General features: G+C 36.9%; 1 protein-coding gene across 6 annotated transcripts in view; it reads right to left on the bottom strand.

Annotated features, from left to right (window-relative positions):
* Positions 1-24,530, bottom strand: part of MLLT10 (MLLT10 histone lysine methyltransferase DOT1L cofactor) — a 250,852-nt gene that overhangs the window by 20,764 nt on the left and 205,558 nt on the right. The window lies entirely within an intron of this gene.

Below are 24,530 nucleotides of genomic sequence, written 5' to 3'. Positions count from 1 at the left end.
TTACTCTGTCATTAGTAAAACCTGCACAGTATTTTGTTACTTCCTATTTTGATAGACTTAGAAGTCTGGTGGGTTTTTTGTTTTGTTTTGTTTTGTTTTTATTTTAAAAGAAAGCAAACAGGCATCCCAAGTATGTTTTCTATACAATGCAGGACTCGACGAATCGCCGAGTTGCCCTGACCCCATATAAGGCACTGTCTTCTTGGCAGCTGGCCAGCTCGACTTACTGAAGAGCTCGTCCAAAGTTTGTAATTCATTCATGTTGCTAACCACAATTCTGAAGGCCTCTCCCGGGACTTGTGCCAAACAAGCGAAAATGAACCCTTCAACAGATGAAGCAAAGGAGGCCGGCCAAAGTCTTGCATAATCCAATGTAATAAAAATGCCTTCTTCCCTTTCGAAGAATACTACAGCCTTAAAATGCTACATTTGGAAAGGACACCATCACATTCATTCAAAAGAATTCATTCGGACACAAAATCCAAACTGGCACAAAAAATATTCTTTTCATACAACTGATCTATAAAAACAGAATATTATATATAGAAGTGTAAAAACAGGAAAAAGAAGATATCTAAAAATGATTTCCAAAACACATGGTCCAGAGTAATGCTTATGACCATGCACCTGAGACTAAGCAACACAAGCAGTTATTACAAGCAAAACTGTTCAGGGTTAGAAATGGTATTTCTGGAAGAAGTGGTACCCGGCCATTACATTTTGGCTCCTGGCCAACTTATTAAGTATGATAAATGGACTTTTATAATTCACAGGAATGCTTTCAACAAGGCAGAATCCAGTTCATGGTTTTTATTGTTCCACACTGTATAACTGATAGTTCACGATTTCATGTAGCTTTAAGTTCAATCTGTCAATTCCTTGTTTTATTTGTCCTCTTAATTGAAGATTTGCATAAGAATTTATTAAGTTCATAATATAAGTCTTGTTTAACAATAAATTAGTAGCCTCAAAAAAAGAGATAAAAATTCCAAAACAAGAACATTCTATTGGACATCAACAAATATTCCTCTAGAATAAGCCAAACAGAATACAATTCCTAATAAATATCACATAACCCAAAATACAGTCCTACCTATCGAATCAGAATACTGCACACTAGGGCTAGGCAATGGAGGCCTTTGGGCAGTCACACAAAAGTGCCCACTCTTGGGGCCCCGAGTTCTCACTCCTCTGGAACTACCTATTTTTGCTTTTCAAAAGAATTCTAAGTTAAGTCTTCAGGTTTTCAGACTATCAAAGACAGTTAAGGGTTGTGCTACAGGTGAGCACATACACAGGAACAAGAAATGGCAAAGAATGGAAGAAAAAGAAAAAGAAAATCGCAAGAGCCAGAACAAAAACAAAATAAAATAAACCCCAAAACCCATCATCTGAGACAATTGAGATAGGAGATAACAAAAAGAAAGTCTTAAACATCTTTATATGTCTGAGAACATGACTGTAGGACACACAACGGTGCCACAGTGTGATATTGATTAAGATCAAGAAAAGGTTAAAATGTGTAATATATTTTTTAAAAAATTTCCATTAAAATTTCTAAATAGTGGTAATTAAAGAGATACAGCTGAATTAAAAAAAATCACTTGGAGAATCATTTGCTCTTCAAGAGTTCCAAATGTATTGAGGCTTTACTGTGTTGTTAAACACTACAACTAAAAAAGATCTATTCAGAAAAAAATCTATAGATTTTAAAATCATGAGTATTAGCCTACCTAAAAAAGTACCCTTTAAAAAGAAAACATATCCCTGCTTTTTTCTCTTTTCAATTAAAATTATTTTTTTTTTGTGTTAATTCCATATATCTACTGAATAGTGTTTAACTGGAGAGCTTGTCAATACCAGACTCTTTGCCTTAATTTTTTTCTATTTCAATGGACTTCGAGCTACCTGTCATTTTTTGACCAGTAATTCTAAAATATGCTGAAAGAGCTGTTTAGGAATTGCAGGGACAATCTAAAGTTCCTGAAGACTTTGGACTGGAATAGAAAATGGTTTGTTTGCTTGGTTTTTTTTAAAAAAGGAAGATTCTAAAATATCTGTGTTGGGCTAATGGAATTAGTGGGAATAATAAGTAAAAGAAGAATAACAATTCCCATTATTTCAGCACTAAGACAGGCAACTTGCTGAACCAACTATTCTGAATTGAAAAACTTAAGGATTAGGGAAAGAGGAAAAAGCTCATTTAAAAAACTGAAGGTAAAGAAACAATGGGGAATTATAAAGGATATAGGCATTTTGGTATAAAGAAGATGTGAATAAGAAATATCCAAAACCCAAAGGACAAATCTCTTTTGGATAGTGCCAGTTAAAGTAAACTAGGAGCATGAACAATTGGTTTATCTAAGTCATAGGCTAAAAGCAAACAGAAGATTTAAGCAGCCCAGATTGTGTCTAAGAGATCAATTGTTCCCAGGGTTTTCAGACCTACCTCACAGACAGCAAAATTTCATACAATCTCAGTTTGCTCCACTTTAGTCCTGCCTTCACCTGGGTGGCAGCTTGGAACTAATTGTATCTATCATAAAGGTCAAAATTACACTAGTAAATAAGAAGACGACCACAACAGGGGAGTCAGCAGATCTGGATTCTAATTATGGTTCCTCTATTTTAGAAGGTACAGATGCTTCTCCAGCTGGGCCATACCTAAAACAGCTATGTTTGATATGGTTTTTGCAATATCATACTTTAAATTACAAGTATCCTGAGAACTCACAGCAAAACTCTAATTCAGAGGTTTTTAATCTGCAATCTATGAAGCTGTTTTAAAAATAATTTGATAATTGTATGTATCTTATTTTATGTATTTAAAAGCATTATTCTGAGGAATCCATAAAGGAAGAAATGGATAAGAATCCCCAGTCTAGTTCTTTTTGTCACCCTTAAATAGGCAAAATGTATACACAGAGTGTGGGAAGGAGTAGTCAAGGAAAATAGAGGGCTCCCTCTTATCCTGCAGGTTAACAGGAAGATATAGTTCATTTATCAAGGATTTGGTAGTAGTATTTTGGATCACAGGGAACAATTCATAAATGAAAGGTAAGGAAGGACTGGAATATGTTGTACCAAAATACAAAGGAAACCCTACATATACCCAAGGAAAATATTCTGAATAGCAGCTTACATTTGATTACTAATCGTACCCCAATGGAAAAACAAAAGAATAGTAGGTACAGGTAAACAAGATCTAAACAGTCCAGTGACTGGTAGACTCCCAGGGTGACAAACCCTCTGCACAAACGGATACCATTTTTCCAATAGCAGACGGCTAATCCTGCTAGCCAGAGTTCTCTACTTCACTGCCAAAAAAAAAAAAAAAGAGGGAACAAAATGAAGATGTAGATATCGCAAAACTACATCTATTTGTGTCCAAAGCCTGACAGGTGCTAGCCTTGTACAAGGTCAAGGCCAGCCCCAGCCCCTGCCCTCAAGCAACTCCCATCTAAAGGGGGATCCGACAGGCAAACAACCATGGACAAGGAGCCACAGTAAAGATAAACAAGAAATAATCTTCAGAGGGAAGATCCTGGTATTCCAGGGGATCCTTTGGAAGGTGGAATCTCAGCAGAAGGCCAGGAGAAAAGCATTGCAGACCACCAGCAAGAAGGATGCCAAAGGACTCCAGATTAGAAAGAGGAGGGTGTAAGAAGACTGGAAGATAGGGGGCTGGGTGACCCAGGTTAGGAAGGTCTTTGAATGCCAGACAGAGGATATATTCTTTGATCCTGAAGGCAACAGGGATCCCCCGGAGTCAGAACCCAGTTATTTAGCTAGATCACTCTGACAGCAGAGTGGAAGATGGCTTGGGATAGGAAGAGAAAACAACCAGGAGAATGTGATGACAGGGGCGGCCTGCAATGGGGATGTGGCAGCACCAGAGGAAGGAAAGGGGCATATGGAATGATGGGAGGAGGGGTAGGAGGGTAGGCAGAGGGAGAGGTTAGGGATAAAGATTCTGTGGGGCTAGAATAGCCTACTTTTACTAAGATGAGGGCAGGATGACTCAATAGATTCTCTCTCTCTCTCTCTCTCTCTCTCTCATATATATATATATATATATATATATATATATAAATATATATATATAAAACCTTGTTGCCAACAAAGATGGCTTAAGTCAAAGAAGTATTAGTTTTCTTATGTCTTCTTCACCTTTCGTTTTTCAAAGAAATGGCAATTCTCTGGGAACACAGATTTTCAGATATCCTCTTTTACAGATGAAGAAATTAGTACAAAAGTTAAACAATCTACTCAATGTCAGAGTCCTTCCAGGGTCTAGAACCAAGCTTTCCTGACCCCTAGTCAGTTCTTTCCACACATACCACCACTCTGCCTCTGTTCTGGGGCCTGAAAGAGTTTGTAAAGAAAACCAATTGCTTTCTCTAAAGAGCTAGGTTTTTTTGCCCTAAAATCAGCAGGCTACCTACTAAAACTTAAATAATCTACCAAATTAATGTATGGTATTTTTGCAAATTTGAACATTTTAAACTGCTAAAATAGAGTTCTGCATTTTAGGTTCCAAATATTCATACTTTCAGAAAGGCAATTTAAGCCTGGGAATGAGAAGCTAATCACTGCTGACCATGCAACGCTTTTTAGTTCTGATACTAAGTTCTACTATTTTGATTTTCATAATTTATTGGGAATCTAATTAAGTGCAATTTCTGCTAGACAAACATGCAGATCAAGGCAGTAAAACTTTTCTGATTGCTGTAAATAACTGAATTATCATGGCAGACTCAACACATGTTTAGATGAAACATATTAGGTAACTGAGACAAAACACTGATTTTCCTAAGCAAATCTGGATGAACTTACTGCTAAATATGCTTAAAGCTTAATAAGTCTTTTTCAAGGAGGTACACAAACTAGAAATAGAAGACATTAAAGAAATTAAGTTTACTAAGTAGATTGGCATAACAGATCATAACTATTGGCATGATATAAAATATTTCAGTTTTAACTTTTGCTCAACTGGTATTTCATTTCCAAAATTTTAAATCTTTTTTTACAGTCCCATACATATGTTTCATGAAAAGTTTAACTGTAATATAAATTAAATTAAGAGAATTTGGGGATATTCTGCTCACCTTCCTTAGGAGTAAAGTCACATTACATGAGACTACCTAAGTTCTGAACTGAGTCTTAAAATGAAGTATTGTTTTCTTTTCACTTGGACTAACAGAGGTAATGACAGAGAGAAGGTACATACAAGACGGTTGAAGGCACCTTAGGTATACTAAAATTTCCCTTTTAGGAAAGTATTTAGAGGTGAACTAGGAACATCATACTATAATCATTGTACAAACAGGCTGCAGCAAGCATTTATTAAAAATGCATAATCATCCTGTCCATTCACATTATGGTCAAAGGATTTAAACAAGTTTTAAAATGCAGAACTGACTTTAAAAACTGTAGGCTTTTTTCATCAGAACTTAATAACCAACTCACACATGTCTAATATAATGGTCTTTAGAAACCCTGCCAAAGATATTTCCATTTCCTAATTAAAATCTTTTATTTTTTTAAAAGAACTCTCAACTCTCACAAGAAGAATAGAAGAGCAAAGCTCAAATTACCTACTTTCCCAAAACAAACAAACAAATCACATGCCCCGCTAATTTAAGAGTAATTTGGAAATAGGAAATGTGGGGAACATCTTGAACTAAGTATTAAGTAAAATGAAAGTAACATTCATTTCCCTTATGAGCTGAAGTAATATGTCAAAGCAAAAAAAAAATATTATCTTCAAATGATTTTGCAGAAATAGTATTACAAAAGAACAGGTGATTTTAAATGGCAGAACTTTTTGTTCATAAATTTAGTAAATAAAACTTTTATGTGGGCCAGAAAAAATTTTCATGGAAAATGTTCAAATAAAAAAAATGAGACATGTTTCTGAAATACAATTATTGTAAAGCTCTATTCATTTAGATATAAATTACATTACAAATGGTCTCTGAGAAACAAGAACACATGTGACAATACCCAACCCTACCCATTCCCTTGGTCTTTTCAGGTTTGATACTCTGAAATATTTTCTGCTAACAGGCCCCATTTCTGTCTGTTTCAGCTCCCCACCAGTAAGGTTTTAATACTCAGCGTGTGATGAGAGATGAAACCAAGTGTGAACAACTTTCAGGTCCCATGAGTAGGCTGACTGTTGAAGCTGTCAGGTTCAATTGCATCATTCCACATTATTCAATGCCCCAAACTGCTCCCTAATTGTTAGGGGCTTAACATATTCAAAACCATTGTTTAGGCTAATGCTGAAATGCCCACAGTTGAGCTTCCATAAAGAAGGGGGAGGGATTTAATTGTAGTTAAACCATTACTGAACTCCTTCATTCATGATAGGACAACAGGAAGGGGTCTAACAACCAATTCCAGAACAGATTCTTAATCAGTTTATTTCTAATCAGCACACTTCTTTCCTTTTAATTTTTAAGTCAATGATAACACGTTAGCACAAGAATGTTCTGGCAAAGTTTATAATATTTAGGAGTGAATGTGGAGCTAAGAATCATTCCTTCTTCCTAATACTAGGGTTTCTATCTGTAAAACAGACAAGTTTACTCATAGCAGAGGAATTTCATATTATTCTTTCCTGGAACTGATCAAATATTTCCTACAAGTCAAGTCAGAATTATGAGCACATATATGTCAACTATAATATATGTATATGGTACATGAAAACAGACAATAAAAATAATTTTAAACTTACCTTCAAGAAGCTAGGTGTTTAAAATATTAATAGGAGAGTATATGTTTTAAGAGTTAGAGCTAAAATGAACTTTGAACAAATGATTTTACCTGTTAGAAGAGACTCAAAAATTAACATCCTCAGAAAACTAATTTTAAAAGTACATTTATAACAAAGCTAACCAAATATAGGGTTTTTTAATTTTGAAAAAATTATCACCATGGAATTGTCAAGTTTTTTCCAAAGCAACACAAAGTATAAGTAAAATCAGATGCTAAGCAAACCACTGACACCACAAACTATCATATGTTTATTTTTATAATTTGAAAATGCTTTCTTCAAAAAGGATAATTCCAAATATAAAAAAAAATTGGTTTTGATTCACATGTGTGAGATTTTGGAAGGAAAACAGAAATATCTTAATTCACTTGTAATAAAATTATCTGACATAACTCCATCCTTAGAAGAAGAAGGAAAATACTTTTAATTTCCTAATGGGCTATTTCTGAGAACTCAATATCATCCATTTACACTGTGTCAACTAAGTTATTGCTTAAAGCAATAATTAACATTATATCCAAGATAAGTGAAACAATATAATCTAATACTGTTTTCCTTTCATAGTAATTTGCTTAGGATGGCATTATTCTTACTGATAGTTATTATTTTGTAATTTCAGCATATTTAAATACTATTATGAAAATTACTATTAAAATATTCCTAGTAAAAGTTAATATAAACAATCCCAAGATTTTACATATTTTATCGAAGTTTAAAATAGTTCAATTAGTAAAGATGCCTTAATAAATATAGGATTAAATAGTTTCTTAAATCACTCTATCTAAAAATAAAATGGCAGGAATGTATAAACCACTCCAATATCTACTAAAACATAAAAGGTACAAAGAACAATGTAATACAAGTCTCACCATAAACGTAAGAAAGCTTAGCTTAAGAACCAAAAATTCTACCATAGAAACTCTCTTTGAAGGTTATGTCTATAACCTTCAGGTAAACCTCTAAATTTCCTTCATCCTAAAGATTTTGAACATGGGAAACCTATCTTTGTTTTGATAGTAACACATAGAGAAGATAGGTGATATGGATTACTTTAACATATATGCAAATTACAGGTATACAGATATCAAAATTCTATCTAAAAGCAAAATCCAGAAGAGCTCCTTATAGAAGCATTTTAAAAAAATTAATCTTCAGTTCTTTAATTTTTTTTAAAAACCCTCCAAACAAAAGCACTTGCCTGTTCTCTAAGACAGGCAAGAATGAATATAACTGGGAAACACAGTGGGATTTGAAAGGCAAAATGAAAAATTAATGGCACACCTACAGAAACTAATTTATACCTCTATCCACTGTACAACAAGGGCAAATCAAATCATTAAAAAACACAAAGACAGAAGCTGCTCTATCCTCCAATAATATGAAACTGTAATTGTTATAATTGCAACCATATTACTGGTTTACTAATATGTAATGAAGTTGCAGGGCTTAAATTAATCATTAAAGTTTAAATGTTTAAAAACAAGTGTAACAAGTATATTTAACGTTTAAGTTTTGAAAGTGAGCTCTTAAAACAGTTCTTGAAGAGCTATGACATTTTCCTTTTCTTTATTTTTTTCATTTTTGGCCATCAGACTCAAGAATTGCTCACTAAAATCTTTTTAATGCCTTCTGGGTTCTTTTCTGAGGAAAGGTCCCCCCTGCACCAATCACTCCAGCCTATTTAAATTCCACTGGCCACTCCCCCCTCCCTTCCCTCCCCTTAGCAGTTTGCCCACTAACATTTCTAATAGTGGCAAAGATACCAAACAGAAGCTTGTCTGTTTTTCTTTAAACCCAGAGCACAAAGATCAAGAATGACCTCTGAATTTCTAACCTGCTGGCATCAGGCCAGCTACTAAGAATTACTGCCCTCATTAAGCAGTAAAAATGTAAGGAAACAGTATTTAAATTTAACAAGTTTTTCAAAAACAAACAAAAAACATTTGCAATGGTGTACTAATCATCTTAACTACTGGATGAGAAATTCCAAAATTGTTGTTGGATACTATTCATTCATTTTATGTTTACCTGGTTACAGAAGGTATTGATATCTTAATTCCAAATAATTTACCCTCAATGAAGTTCCAAATAAAACAAAACACTGCAGAATGAAGTGACTGAAGCTTATTATACACTATATTCTTTATGAAAGCTAGATCAGAAATAAAGTTTGTAGTTCTGAATTGAAGATTCACCATTCACTGCATCCATAATCTTTGAAGTTATTCCTAAATATTCAATTGCTTCTAAATATTTTTGTGTCCTTACACACAGAAAGAAGCTAAAAAATGTCACATTTTCCACATTCCACCCCATTTCTATTGTCTCTGGCAGCTAAATTGAAGGAGCTTTCCACTCAGTTCAAGCCAGAGGTCAATGTGCCTCAGTTGCCTGGAGACTGATGGTTGCTACAGCAGCACCAGATAAGCCAGGCGAAATAAGCTCCTGGAGAAGGCAGGAAGCAGTGGCTGGTGGGCGAACAGAGGTGCAGCTGTCTCAGCAGGCCGTGCTGTGAAAAATCATGCAGCGGCCTCTCGGCCCAGCCGGGCGATCCTTTTTATAAGAGACCAATCTTACTGGAATTAGACCAGGGGAGAAACAGTAAAGATTTTAATTTGAAGGAATCCTGGATTACCAGCAACTAAGATTTCTTTGTTCTTCTCCTAGAGTCACATGTTACATGGAATTTTCCCTCTGGCTGTAAATTCCTCTTCATTGCCTCTTCCCCATCCCCCAAGCCCACCACCATAATGAATGAGAAGAGATGAGATTTTTGCTTAATTCAGCCTGGAAGTAACCAGAGAGTAATTAAAATAGACTTTATATAAAGAATGAAATGAGAGAAATGCACATTCAAAATGCTCATGTGAGACTTTGTCCAGTGATAAAAAAGATATCAACAGAGGACTCTTCACTTAATTAAAAGAGACAAAACTACTTAGAGAGGAATAGTCCTCTCATTTGTCCCTTTACTCCTATTACTGGGGTGACCACGCTTTACTGCTAAAGGATGCTACATAGGGAAAAAAAAAACCCAAAAAAGCAAAACCGAGCCAGGCTCTCGAGCACTGTCACTTCCTGAGTCGATGCAGTCAGTGGGATCTTTGGCACAAACTGCCCTGGAGAGGAGTGATTATAAAGTGGTGAGATACACACAAATCCACACAAACACTAAATCTACACGCCAACTACGTACACATATGCACACGTACCTTTCCTTCACCCCACCCAAAAAAAAGTTAAATGAGTTCAACTTAAGGGTGTCTAACCCCTATAAGTTCTGTGTGTGTGTGTGTGTGTGTGTGTGTGTGTTGTGAAAGGACTATGTGATTGACAACTAGGAATCATAAAGCCAAGATTTACAGCATCTTTTCCTTTATATAATTATACAATTATCCTAACTGTTAAAATAATTTTATCAGTCTATATCAAGACTTACATAATATCTCTGGAAAGGAGAATAACTTCTCTAATTGAAAGTATAAGGGATCTTAAGCACACACACACATATATCATAAGTATTTAGGTTGCAATTTACCTATCCAATTAATATTCAAATTACTATGAATAACACCAAAGGATTCTCAAAAAATATACAAACATTTAAGAACTTTATGATCACAAAAACTAAAATATGTACAAAACTAATAATCAGAAAAATATTAATTTGCAAGATTTGTAAGATAATTTAAATATGTAACCTTATATTAAGTATTTGAATAAAAGTGACAACATAAGTATTTCAAATTCTAGCTAGTGGAATTTAAAGTCATGTCATAAAGAGATTTAAGTAAATAACTATTTCATTCAGGAGAAGAGAAAATATTTTTGGAGTTTTCTTATTCATCCCTAAATTAATCTTACAGGGCTTATACTAAATGCAATATTCAGTATTAGATTAGGGCAAATTACCTAATTCTCTTTACCTCAGTTTTCTCATCAGGAAAATGTAGATAAAAGTTGTAATGCCCTACCAAAAAAAAAAATGCTATGCCGAGGAAAGAAGAGAAATGTCTTCAACTTTCTATTAACAATTACATAAATAATTTAATATTATTTGTGAATGTACATATTAGTGTCTAAGAACACCTGTGGTATTAACAATTCAAAAATGTTAGCATGTATCACTACGACAAAAAAAAAAAACAACCAAAACCCAAAATCCCATGTCTCAGCACATACCAAACACCACAGACAGTTTCCTGCCAGTGCCTGGAACGTCAGGTGCTTCATAAATGTTTACTGATTAGTAATATGAAAGGTAATAAAACCAAACAGCAGGGTCTTCACTGTTTGTTTTTGTTCCACATCAAGTATTACAGAATTTTAAAAATGATATTGCTTCTACTTTGCAGTGACAGAGCTCCTGCTATTGCAGGTGGTGGTTTGATCAAGTCTTAAGGAGCTACTCATGAGGACCTGGGGGACTATTGGACCAGAGGCAGAATTGGAACCTCCTTATAAACACCAAAATCTGGCATTCTGTCCATAAGCGAGAATGCCTAGCAGGATGTGGTAATACCATTTGAAAATTATCTAAATGAAATACGTAAGATAGCAGTAGTTCATATTTTTGCTTTTAAGTGTTCATAATCAGCCTACATCTACTCTTTATAGAAAATACCCAAGAACCCCAGTCATTCATGGGGGGGGGGGGGGCGGCAGGAAAATCTATGTATTAGGAATTCCTGAAGTCAAGATAAAGAGAGTGTTTGTAGGAGAGCAGATAAAGAATAGGAAAAAAAGACCAAGAAGGTCAATCTAGTAACTTTACTATTGACCTATATATATTTCACCAAACTAATATTCATTTTAATTAATACAATTCTAAAATATAAGCACAGTCATCTAATGCTAAGTAATAACAGTTGACATTTTTTAATCAAGTGTCAAAATCACACCTAGCATTTGCTGCATTCTTCAAAAGAATCATTTGACTTAATGGAGGAGAGGACAGTAGAAATTTGGGACATGTCCCACGAGTTAAGGGTTGGTGATTATCAGGGGATATAATGAAAGCCTCATGTTGTAAAGTATAAGGATAGAGTTGGAAAGAATTTCAAAAGAGGAAGAATTCTTTATTTAAGAGAAAGGATTAAAAACAAACAAACCCTCAAAGGAGATGGTTCTCTCTGCTAAAAGGGTTTGTGATCTCTTCCTTCAGAAAAAGTTGATAGGACCACTATCCAGTTGCCCCCTCTCCCTCCAAGCTGGCTTCCCATCTGAAAGGCAATGAAGCCATACCAGGAACTTGATTAGTAGGCACAGAGGGCTAAGCCTCAATCGATGCCTAGGCTGACAAAGCTTACTGGTAGCTGCTGGCTGTGTTGGCATGGCTTCCTGATCATTTAAAAGCATACAAAGGCTCCACCGTGTGGAGTCTGGCCCCTTCCAACTTGTAGGATTGTCCCCTGTCACTGGAGTCCCTCCACCTGCACTCAGGACTAGTTTAAAGAAGGTGAGGAACAAGGGAAGGGGCTAGGGCCTGTGTCCACTGGGGCGACGTTGGACCATGTCCTTAAAGAGAATCCAGAGAGTCCAGGTCATGCGACGACTTAGTAAAACTTTCTGGTAGCTGCTGCATGATTCAGTAGTATCTCATTTTATACCAATACTGAAAGAGTAGCAGCCCACTTATACTTAAAAATCAGATCAATGCCCAAGATAAAAGGACTAGTTTGGAAGACTGGAAATTCTATGCCCCCCCCCATGTAGTTCTGTCTCCTTGGGCTAGTCTTTGTCAATCTGAGCATCCACCCCATCTAATTGAGAGAAAATTACCAGAAGGTGATATAAAATAAAGAGGAAAAGAGCTTTATTAGGGGAGGGAAGAAGAAAAGAGGACTAGAGTCATATAACTCCTACCACTACCTTTCCCCCCATCTGATTATAGGAAAGACCTTTTTAAAATATCCCCTAAAAATGCAGGAGCTTTTTTGGATAATTATTTTTTCATAGGAGATAGTTCTTGATCAAAGGGTAGGACCAGATGACCCTAAAAGATCTAATATCTATCATTCATTTAAAAAAGGTAGTTATATAAACTTACCATGACTAGTCACATCAATCATGAATCACTTATTATTTCTATCTATATGTCCACACTAAGAGGCTATTTTTAGATAACTATACCTAAGCTCATTTTCAAACAATCTGTAGTTTTCATTTGAACAAGTATACCTTCCTGCAACTTATTATATTTAAACTTTTTTCTATCTTTACTCAAACACTGAATAATATTTTTTCAAATATTTCTTAAGCATTTAGTATGAAAGTGACACACACAAAAGATATAATTAGAGATGCTACAACAGAATCCATACTGAAAACCAAGTAAAATATAACCAGTATTTTAACACTCAAGTAACTATTTATCTGAATATCTCCATTTTTTAATAAATCTAGTCTTTTCTCCCCAATTAAATTCTAAGCTTCTCAAGAGCAATAACATGCCTAATCATGTCAATAAAATTTACATTCACTGCATAATATCCCAAACAATATCTTCAATTAAGATATCTCAGCTAATTCTAGAATACCACTGAAGAGTACAAATGAATAACCTAGATGTACACTCTATGAAATTCCCCAGGTAATAATAGAAGTCGACAAGATTCAAAGCCACAAATGTGGCGAGTTAAGAATATTAATAATACCAATAGCAAAATGGTTATTTTATCCATTCATGAAATTCTGCATTGTTTTAGGCAAGAAAAAAAAATAATTCAATTAACAAATAGCTGTTTCAGGCATTGTGCTGGGTAATGGGAATGCAGGGACAGAAATGTAGTCTTTGCTCTCAAGGAGTTTACATATCATTAAGAAAAACATGGTCTTCTTTATGTGTGTGTGTGTATGTGTATATATATATATATATACACATACACACACACACAATATATATGGACCTAAGTACATCCATCGATACAGAATGAACACACACACACAAAAAAAAAATCAAAGGAAGCTTATGGAAATCACTATTAAGGGTCAACAACAGCTTCACATGGAAGATGATGCTTGCTTGATCTGTGGTCCTAAAGAAAAAGGAGTCCAAGAGGTGCAAATGGGGAAGCAGTGCCCCCCAGCCATAGGAAATGGACAGCGAGAAAGCAGTCAAGATAGAAGAGAGCAGGCGTGAGCTTCCCTTGGAAACTACATTAATCAAACCTCTGAATGGATTCTAGAGCGACAGAACCTACACAAAAACAGAGTGAGCATTTTCCAGCTTAAGAGAAAGGGTCCGTGTGGCTAAGATGGAGGGGGAGCATGGCCCAGCACAGGCGGGGTGCAGAGGAGGCCAGCCGGAGACTCTCAGTCACAGCATAGACCTACGGCTGAGGACCCTGGGTCTCACCTCAGTGGGCTAATGGCACAGCAGGCCAACAGGGAGGGCTCCAACACAGGTACCCCAGACCCCCTGTGCAGCCTGCACTACTGGGCTGGATGGCCTCAGCTAGCATTACCCAATGAGCAAGGGAGGTCTGCGAGCAGATCCCTCCCTGACACAAGAAGCTTGGGACAGCTCCCCTGTGACCCAGAACCAGAGCTCAAAATGAGTAAGAAAATTCAGATAAAAGTTGTGAAGATAGAAAATTACTATGGAGCTAAGCAAAATCACAGGACCATCTCAGAAGAGGCTGGCAGAAAAGCACTATATGTAAAGTATTCCCTGAGCAGGGAATATGAATATGGTCTCCAGTCCAAAGAGACTTCTTGAAAGAGCTCAAAAAGAATTCTAAAAATCAACTAGAAAAATTGGGAAAAGAAATGCAAAGAGAAGGAAGATGAAATAGTAGGAAGACTATATAGTGAGAGGAATAATATATATAATAATGGGGCAGCTAGGTGGCGTAGTGGAAAAAGCACCGGCCTGGCCTTGGCGTAAGGAGTACCTGGGTTCAAATCCGGTCTCAGACACTTAATAATTACCTAGCTGTGTGGCCTTGGGCAAGCCACTTAACCCCATTTGCCTTGCAAAAACTAAAAATAATAATAATAATAATAATATATATATATATATATAAAATAAGAAATAGGGAGCTATTGCAGTTTATTGAAGAGTAGAGTGAAGCAATCTAAACTGCCTGAAGAAAATCATTTTGGCATCAATGTGGGAGATATGGGGCAAGTTGAGAGAGACATAAGACATCAGGAAACCAATCAGGACAGCACGACTCGGTGGAGCTGGCATGTGGGAACAGAAGAGGCCTGAACGCCAGCAAGGGGGCACCTGGCATACAAGGGGGCACCTGGCATACAAGGACAAAAAACACGGCAATTCCAATTTGCAAAGAGCTTCTGTTCTAATAAAGGAGGAAATATGTACAGAGATTGGTATATGCCAACATGATGATGAACTGAATAAATCAAAATACATGCAAAGTAGCTAGTTTGGGAGGGCAGCTCCAGAACGGCTTGAGGTAGCATGAAGACACATAATCATAAGGAATCCAGAAGGGAGGAGAGGAGGCACAATGGGAACTTCTGGCCAAGGATTCAGCTGCCTCTAAAATGAGGAAGGGGGAGGGGCAGTGGCCCTGGACTGGGGAGGGATCTTAGAGATAACCACAGGAAGCTGTGGAGGGGCTAGAAAGGGGCCGGAGGAGAGAAACTTGAGGCAGGGAGATCAAGGAGGGAGTTGGTGAGGAGGGGTCAGCTACAAGAGTGGCTGTGAAAGGAGAAAGGGCAAACCAGGGCAACTGATCAGCTAAGTGGGGTGAGAAAATTCAAGAAAATGCTCGTTATTTGGCAGATAGGAAGGAAGGTGATGTCTTTAACAGAGAAGATAAAAAGGAAGGAAGGGAGGGAAGGAAGGCTTTATCAAGTGTCTACACAGTACTCCCTTGCTTTATAAAAATCCACCTGGATTGCTTACAACAGCCCTGGAGGTTAAGGTAGAGCAAGGGGGGTCAACTCCTGAGGACCCATTTGAACTAAGTCCTTGGTGACTCCTGGGCCAGCACTTGAATCACTGCAGAAGCTAGAATGGTTTGGAAAAAAAAGATGGTGAATTCTCTTTTGGATAAGATGAGTTAAAGAAATCTCCAGGAATTGAGCTTAAAATAATGCCATGGTAGTTGGTGATTCATGGCTAAAAGCAAAGCTAAGTGGAGAGTCATGGCCACATGTTCCAGTTCTGGGGGACATCCTTACAGAGATGACAATTAACTCCACTAGATCAGTGATGCCCAGAGAACACAAAGGGGGAGAAGAGAAGAGAGCCAAGGATAAAATCTTGAGGAACAAAAATCAAACATGAAAACTAAGTGGTCAGACAAGTAAGAAGGAAACCACAGAGGCAGGGGAGACAGGAAAAGACGATGAACAGAAGGGCCAAATGCAGCAAGCAGGTTAAGAGGTACTCGGATTTAAAAAAGACTACCACATCTGCCATTGGAAAAGATCATTAATAACTCCAAAGGCAAAATATTCAATTGAATATGGAAGTTGGAAGACAGACTGTAAAAGATGTAAATCACACTATTTAATGCTAACTGTGTTTGTGGGACAAGTGAGAGCTAGGAACTGAAATTAGAAGGTTGAGAGCCTAGAAAAATAGTGTTATTCTCAGAAGAAAAAGGGAGTTGGGGGGGGGCAACAAAACTAAAACTAATAATTTTGTTTTGAACATGCTTAATTTGAGAAGATTTCCGGATAAAGAGTTTATGATGTCCAAAATGCAGCTGACAATAAGCGACTAGCATTCAAGAGAGACAGAAGATAGATGCATAGATTTAAGAAAGGAGTCATCTATGCTGTGAAAAAACGGAGAGAAAAGATAAACATTCAAGATAGAATCCTGGGGTAAACCCACACTGAGGAAATTTTATATGGATGACATGTGACAGGAAAAGAGACTAAGGGGTAGTAAGACAGCAAAGAGGAGACCTAGAAAAGAGTAGGGCCACCAAAACAAACTAATAAACAAAGGAAAGGGTCATAAAAAAGGGTGATCAACAATGCTAAATGCTGTTCAGAGAGTAAGGAGGACTGGGAAAAAGGTTATCAATCAGATTTGGCAAATAAGAGATCACTAATAAGTTTGGAGAGTTGAATTTTGAAGCTAAATTTCAAATGATTGAGAAGTAAGGGATAAAAAAATAAAAGTTATACCTTTAGATTTTTTTGTGGGAGTTTGGCTGAGAAAAAAAGGAAAAATAAATGGTAAGCGCTTGAGAGGAAAACAAGGAAAAAATATCTCTCAAATGTATAAACAGGCAGAAGGAGGAAAATCAGTAGAGAAGGAAAGCTTGAAGATGATGGAGGAAATGATTGAGATGATAATCTGCTGGAGAAGACAGAAAGAATTAAGGGTCCAAATAGAGAATTTGTTTTGGTGAAGAAGGGATACTTCACGACCTAAGAGGAGAAAATGAAAGAAATCCATGGGGATGGGGAGGTGGGGTTTGAGAGGATCTTAGAGGAAAGATAATCAAATAAGATAGTAAAGTCTACAAATATGTATTAATTGCTATGGTCCAGTACTGGAGGGGGGGGGGACAATCCTTGCCCTCAGAAAACTTACATTTTAGTGAAGGGAAGACAACACATTAAAGGGAACTGAAAATAAGGGTAGGGAAGAGGTGCAGGTACCAGGTGTTGGAGGGGAGAAAGACTAGAGAAAGTCTGCAAAAGTCAAGAAGGATGGATGGAGAGGAATGAAGACATAGCTGATCTGGATCTTTTAAAATGGAGGTTCTGGAAGAAACCAGCCAATCAGAAGGAGAGGCCACAAGGAAAAAAGGTATTAAATGTATGAGAGGTGGATAAACATTTAGGATGAAGACCTTTTGAGGATCAAGAAAGTCAAGAGGAGAGGAAAGACTGAGAGGAGAGAAGGTTTGGAAGCATTTATGGGAGAAATGGGAAAGAGACTGATTAAAGAGCAGTAAAAGGACTGCTCTGCTGAAGGGGGGGGGGGGTCAAGCTGAAGATAGCTAACATCATTCTTTATTGACTTAGTCAATTTGGTCGTCTGATTCCACAATTCCATTCAGCAGTATGTAAGTAGAAGCGGATGGGGGGAGTAATTCAGTCCTGGGATTTAACATGGTAATGAGCGATGGCAGGAAAAAAGGGCAAGTGATTTGAGAGTAAAAGAAATTGTAAAGCTGAACTGGTTGAACCTATGGGGCTGAGGCTGGCAGAGTAGCAAGTGTAGTCAGAGAAGAATGAGAAAATATTGGGGGGCTAAAAGGACCAGAGGTGCTGAGGTTGAAGAATAAGTTTAAGACAGTTTGTAAAAGCTCTGGGGAGGTAGAACAAAAAAAAATCCTTTAAGACAGATGAAGGAATATTTATTGACAAAGCACTGACCAGGTGCCTGGTCCACAGCAGGGTTATTTAAACAAATGTTTCTTCCCCAAGTGTGACTCAGGTAGAGTGGAGAACTAGGTCACAGGGTGTGAGGAGAATAGAGAACTGAAAACTGAGGATGTCTCAGAAGCATTAACCTGTATGGTAAAGCTCCCAATTATTAGGATGGGAAATGTGAAAGAGTAGAACAGTGAGTCATAGTTACTGAACTCCTCAAGAAATGAAGGCGATAAACAAGAATGGAGACAGTGAACCTCAAAAAGGGGTGAGCAGGTGAGAGCTAGTAGCCAAAGGAGTCTGGAAGAGGAGCACAGAGCATTCTGACTCCCCTTCAAGGATTTCTCATCAAGGGTATGATGAGGGGATAAGATACAAGGTGGAAGCAGTGCTCAAGAGGAGGTCTAGAGAGGTCTCAGTAAGTGCTCAAAAGGAAGCATAAAAGGAGGGGGTTGGAAAAAAGGAAAACTTAATACATTCTGCCAGAGAGAAAAGATGGGCATTGTTGGAATTAAATAGCAGAGACAGTGTAGGATTGATGAGAATGGAACACAGAACATGGTAAGTGAAAAGGCTTTAACAAAAATTTAATAAGATTGAGGTACTTACTTTGAAACCCTGTATTTCTTGTTCAGCTACACAGAATCCACTTAAATACTTTGTTGAAAGCCCTCATTTTTAAAATTTTCTTTTTTTATTATAAATATGACTTCAACAAGTACAAATATTTGCAGAAACTGGAAAAACTTTCTACACACTGTGAATCTCTACTATTTATCTAGGTTCAATCATTTCAGTCATGTCAGACTCTTCATGACCCCATTTAGAATTTTCTTGGGATAAGAACCTGGAGTGGTTTGTCATTTCCTTCTCTAGCTCATTTTACAGACAGAAAAAAAAATGAAACAGGGTTAGGTGATTTGCTTAGTCACACAGCTAGTAAGTGTCAGAGGTCAGATTTTAATTTAGATCTTCCTAACTTTGGGTCCAGCATTCTAGCTATTGAGTCATCTAGCTACCCATCTAACATGTATACACAGATTTTCTAAGTATATTAACTAACTTTGCCTTGTTTGTCTGTGTCCTCTTCTGATCTCCTTAGGATCTATGATCTTTTTCTTTTTTTTTTCTCCAGAATCACTATGACTATCTCCCCCAAAATAAAAGTTCCCTCTTATAACAAATATAATATTTTGTCAAGCAAAACAAATCCACACACTAGCTGTGTCTGAAAAATGAAAGCTATTCTGCACCTCTAGTCAATCATTTTTCTGCTAAAAAACTGACCTGGCAAACTCTTCATCATTCATATTCTGGTCTATGCATTAATCAAAATTTTTGAGTCTTCCAAAGCTGCCTTCTTTTACACTACTACAGTCATATATAAATAGTTCTCTTGATTCAGTTCATTCTAAATACTGATTCATACAAATTGTTTCAGATTTTTATAAATACAATTTTCTGTTATTTCTTATAGCAAAACAATATTACATTCATATAACATTGTGTCTTCAGCAATTCTCCAATTGAGATGAGAAATCATAGTTTCCAACTATTGACTATTACAAAAAGTGCCTTTGAATATAATGTTTTTTTCTCTGCTACACCTCCTTAACTATGCTTATGTTTAATGCTGCCTTGCCCTTGAGATCACAACTGGTACCTCTTTATTTTTGTAAGGCAATGGGGTTAAGTGGCTTGCCCAAGGCCACACAGCTAGGTAATTATTAAGTGTCTGAGGCCGGATTTGAAGTCAGGTACTCATGACTCCAAGGCTGGTGCCCTATCCACTGTGTCACCTAGCTACCCTCTGGTACCTCTTTTTAAAGAAATTAATTTTAAACATAATAAATTCTTTCCAGCCTCATTATTTTTACATTTACATTAATAATCTTTGCTCTTCATTTGTACATGCATACACACACACACACACACACACACACACACTTTATACAGTTTATTATGTATACATCATGTTTTTGGCTTATTGCTCCCCTCCCCAATTTTTAATTTTTGCAAGGCAATGGGGGTTAAGTGACTTGCCCAAGGCAACACAGCTAGGTAATTATTAAGTGTCTGAGGGTGGATTTGAAGTCAGGTACTCATGACTCCAGGGCTGGTGCTCTATCCACTGCACCACCTAGCTACCCCCTTCTGTATTTTACGAATAAGGTCAATCCATTCCTCTTTGAGGATATGATTACTAATTTTTGCATTTATCAAGGGGCAGAGCCAAGATGGCAACAGGAGAAGAGCCTCTCTTAGGTGCTCTCTCCATAATACTTCAAAAATCATAAAATTATGACTTTAACTAAATTTTCAAGAGACAAAAACCCACAGAGGGATCCAGTGAGGCAATTCTCCAGATCAAGGTAACCTGGAATATAGTGGAAATGCTCCGCTCCACGGGGTTAGAGGGATGGCCCGCCAGAGTAAAGGAACTTCAGCCTCTCAGAGGCAGCCCCAGGGTGCCTGGGAGCTGTGGCTCACAGCAGCGGGGTAGCACCGGGCACATCTTAGAAGATCAGTGGGGGGGACCTCTGCCAGAGCAAGAGCGTGAAGCCCAGTCCTCAGGGCACTCGTCGAGCAGCTACGGTGGCCGCAGCCCAGATCCAAGAAATGGAAGCAGGCAGAGCAGGTAAGCAGGAGCCCACAGGCAACTGAGCTTTGAGTGCTCAGCCTACCTAAGTTAGGGGACTGGAGAGACTTCTGAAGTCTGTCCTCTGGAACAGGACTCTGGGGCTCTGACCACATTCAGATCCTGATTGCAGTCTAGGCCCCCCCATAAAACAGCAGGGCCCCCCCACCTCAGCCCTGTGGCAGAGGGTATGGCTTGTTGTTATTCACAGACCAGGAGGGAGGACAGAGCCTCACACATAGAGATCCTTGTGAAGCTCAGGAAGCAACCCAAAACCAGGCTCAGGCTGGGGAAATGAGTAAATAGAGAAAAAAAGAGTAACACCATTGAGAAATATACTGTCTATGATCCCAAGAAGGATCAAAATACTCAATCTGAAGATGAAGAAGTACAAGCTCCTGCATCTAAAGACTCCCAAGAAAAATGGAAATTGGGCTCAGGCTATGACAGAGCTCAAAAAAGATTTTGAAAATCAAGTAAGGGAGATGGAAGAAAAATTGAGAAAGAAAATGAGATACAGGAAAAACATGAAAACGAAGTCAGTAGTTTAGTTAAGGAGATTAAAAAAAATGCTGAAGAAAATAACCTGTTAAAAACCAGCTTAGGTCAAATGGATAAAATAGTTCAAAAAGTTACTGAGGAGAAGAATGCTTTAAAAAGCAGAATTGGCCAGATGGAAAAAGAGAGGCAAAAAAGCTCTCTGAGGAAAGCAAATCCTTCAGATCTAGAATGGAGCTAAAGGAAGCTGTTGTCTTTACAAGAAGTCAAGACACAATACTTGGAACACCAAAAGAATGAAAAATTAGAAGAAAATGTGAAACATCTCATGAAAAAACAACTGATCTGGAAAAGATTCAGGAAAGATAATTTAAAAATTATTGGGATACATGAAAGTCAAGATCAGGCAAAGAGCCTTGACCTCATTTTTAAAGAATTCCTACAGGAAAATTGCCCAGATATCCTAGAAACAGAGGGCAAAATAGAAACTGAGAGAATCCACTGATCTCTCCTGGAAAGAGATCCAAAAAAAGACAACCCCCAGGAATATTATAGCCAAGTTCCACAACTCCTAAGTGGATACAATTCAAGCATCATGTAGCTGTAGTCAGGATCACACAGGACTTAGCAGCAACTACATTAAAGGCTCAGAGGGCTTGGAATATAATATTCTGGAAGGCAAAAGAGCTCAGAATATAACCGAGAAACAACTACCCAGCAAAATTGGGAAAGGTGGAATAGGCTAAGATATTTCATAAAATAAGATTTTTTTTTATTATTGCAATGAGTTATTGCAATGATATGGAAGGGGAGAAGGTAAGGGGGAATGAGGGAGCCTTCGCTCTCATCAGAAGTGGCTTGGAGAAGAAACAGCACATCTAGAGAAAAAAGGAGAGAAGGGGGACAGGGGAAGGGGGGGGGGAGTGAGTGATGGAGGAGAGGATGGACCATGGTGGGAGAGTGGTCAGATATAACACATTTCCTTTTTTACTTCTTGCAAGAGGCTGGGATTGGATGGCCTGTCTGGGACCACAGGGCCAGGTGACTGCTGGTCCTTGGGGTGGTATGTGGACTCGGGGCCTCTTGGCCCCAGGGCCAGTGATCAGTCTGCTGCTCTACTCAGCTACCCTACAGAACATTTAAGAAGAGGGACAGAGTGAAATGAGAGAGAAAATATAGTATATGGTAGTGGGGAGGAATGAATGGAGGGAGTTGCGATCAGCAATAGCAATGGTGAAAAACTATGGAAGTAGCTTTTGTGATGGACTTATCATAAAGAATGTGATCCACCCACAACAGAGTTAGTGGTGTTAAAACACAGACTGAAGCACATTTAAAAAAAAATTATTTTTATTTTTTTCTCTTTCCTTTACTTTATTGCTCATGAGGGTCTTTATTTTTGGGAGAGGGGTATTATGTTTACTCTTAAGAATATTTTAGTAATGTATAAAAAAATTGTACAAAAATAAAAAATATATAAAATGCAAGTGTAAAAAAAGTAATAAAAAAATCAAGAAAAATAAAAAAATTGTATTTATCTCCATCACATCCTCTCTTTGTTCACTACCCATTATACACAAAGAAATTTAAAAAAAAATGATGTAAAAACACTGCACCAACTCTACTACCTATTCTCCAGACTCTAAACCCAAATTCTTAAATTCTCTTTTTTTTCTTTGTAACCTTCCCTCTTAAGATGAAATTTGTTTTGCTTGTGGATATTTCTGCTTGGGCTATACTCCATAACCTAATCTTTACTTTCCTCTAGCTATCTCCACCAGTTTCTTTGTTGAATTCAATGAATTTGAAACTCTTTTAACAGGCATGTATAATTATTCTTCCTTTGTTTAGTTCTGATGAGACTGAGGTTTGTGGCATGCCTTTTTCCTCCACCTTTTCCTCCCCATTCTTCCCAATTTCTTAAGAATGTTTTTCTTTCTCTCTCTTATTCTTTCATCATTTAATGCCAAAACAATAAAACAAAACTACATCCAGACCCTTTGTTTCTTAGGCTTAGCTCCTTCTGTGACCCCTGAAGACAAGAGGGATTTTGAAGGGACACTTTTCTCTTTTAACATATAAAAATTTACATAGCACATAAATTCTTAAAGGAAAAGTTAAATGAGTTAGAGAAGGAAGTAAGACAGTAAAACTATTCTAGTAGGGGACATCAACTTTCCCCTCTTAGAATTAGAAAAAAACACCTCTAAAATAAACAGGAAAGAAGTTAAAATGAATGGAATTTTAGAAAAGTTATGATAGCTCTCTGGAGAAAATGGGAATAAAGAAGAGTATCTTTTTCTCTGCTGTACATGGCAACATTGACAAAAACTGATCATGTGTTAGGGCAAAAAAAACCTCACTACCAAATGAAGAAAAGCTAAATATTAAATGATATTTTTTGTAATGATATTGCAATAAAAATTATACTCAATAAAGGACAATGGAAACAGAATAAAAATAAATTGTAAACTAAATAATCTAATCCTAAATAATGAGGTCAAAGAATAAATCATAGAAACAATAATTCCATTAAAGAGAATGAAAACAATGAAAACAACATTTCAAAACTTATACATCCCAAAGCAGTACTTAGGAGGAAATTTATATCTTTAAAGGCTTACATCAATAAAACAGAAAGAAACATCAAAGATTTGGACGTGTCACAACAATAAAAAAAAAACTAGAAAAGAATGAAAATTCTCAATCAACACCAAATTAGAAAAACTGTTGAAATAATTTTAAAAAAATTAGGCATTGGGATTTTGGCTGTTTTTTTGATGCTTTTGCAAAGCAGAGAGGCTAAGTGACTTGCCCAAGTAGCAAGTGTCTGAGGCTGAATTTGAACTCATAATCTCCTCACTCCAGGGCTTATTCACTGTGTCACCTAGCTACCCCAAGGAACTGCTTTTATGAAAAACAACAACAACAATGACAATAAAATTGATTAATCATTAGTAACTTTGATAAAAAAAAACACCAAATTATCAGAAGAAGAAATAAAAAGGGTGAATTTGTCAAAATGAAGAGAAAATTAAAGCAATTGTTAAGAGCTCTTTTATACAATTACATGTCAATAAATCTGATGATTTAAATGAGAATAGTTAAAGCTAGATTAGCAGGGAAACAGAATACATAAATACTCCTATATCAAAAAAAGAAATTGCACAAATCATCAATGTACTCTCTAAGAAAATGCTCCAGGATCAGATGAATTCATAAATGAATTCTACAAAACATTTAAAAAAATTAATTTCAATACTAAACTACTTGGAAAGTGAGGCAAAGGAGTTCAAA

The sequence above is a fragment of the Macrotis lagotis genome, chromosome 7 (assembly GCF_037893015.1).
Source record: "Macrotis lagotis isolate mMagLag1 chromosome 7, bilby.v1.9.chrom.fasta, whole genome shotgun sequence".
NCBI lineage: Eukaryota > Metazoa > Chordata > Mammalia > Peramelemorphia > Peramelidae > Macrotis > Macrotis lagotis.
Note: the sequence above shows the minus strand (reverse complement) of the source record. Positions and strands in the feature narration are given on the sequence as shown.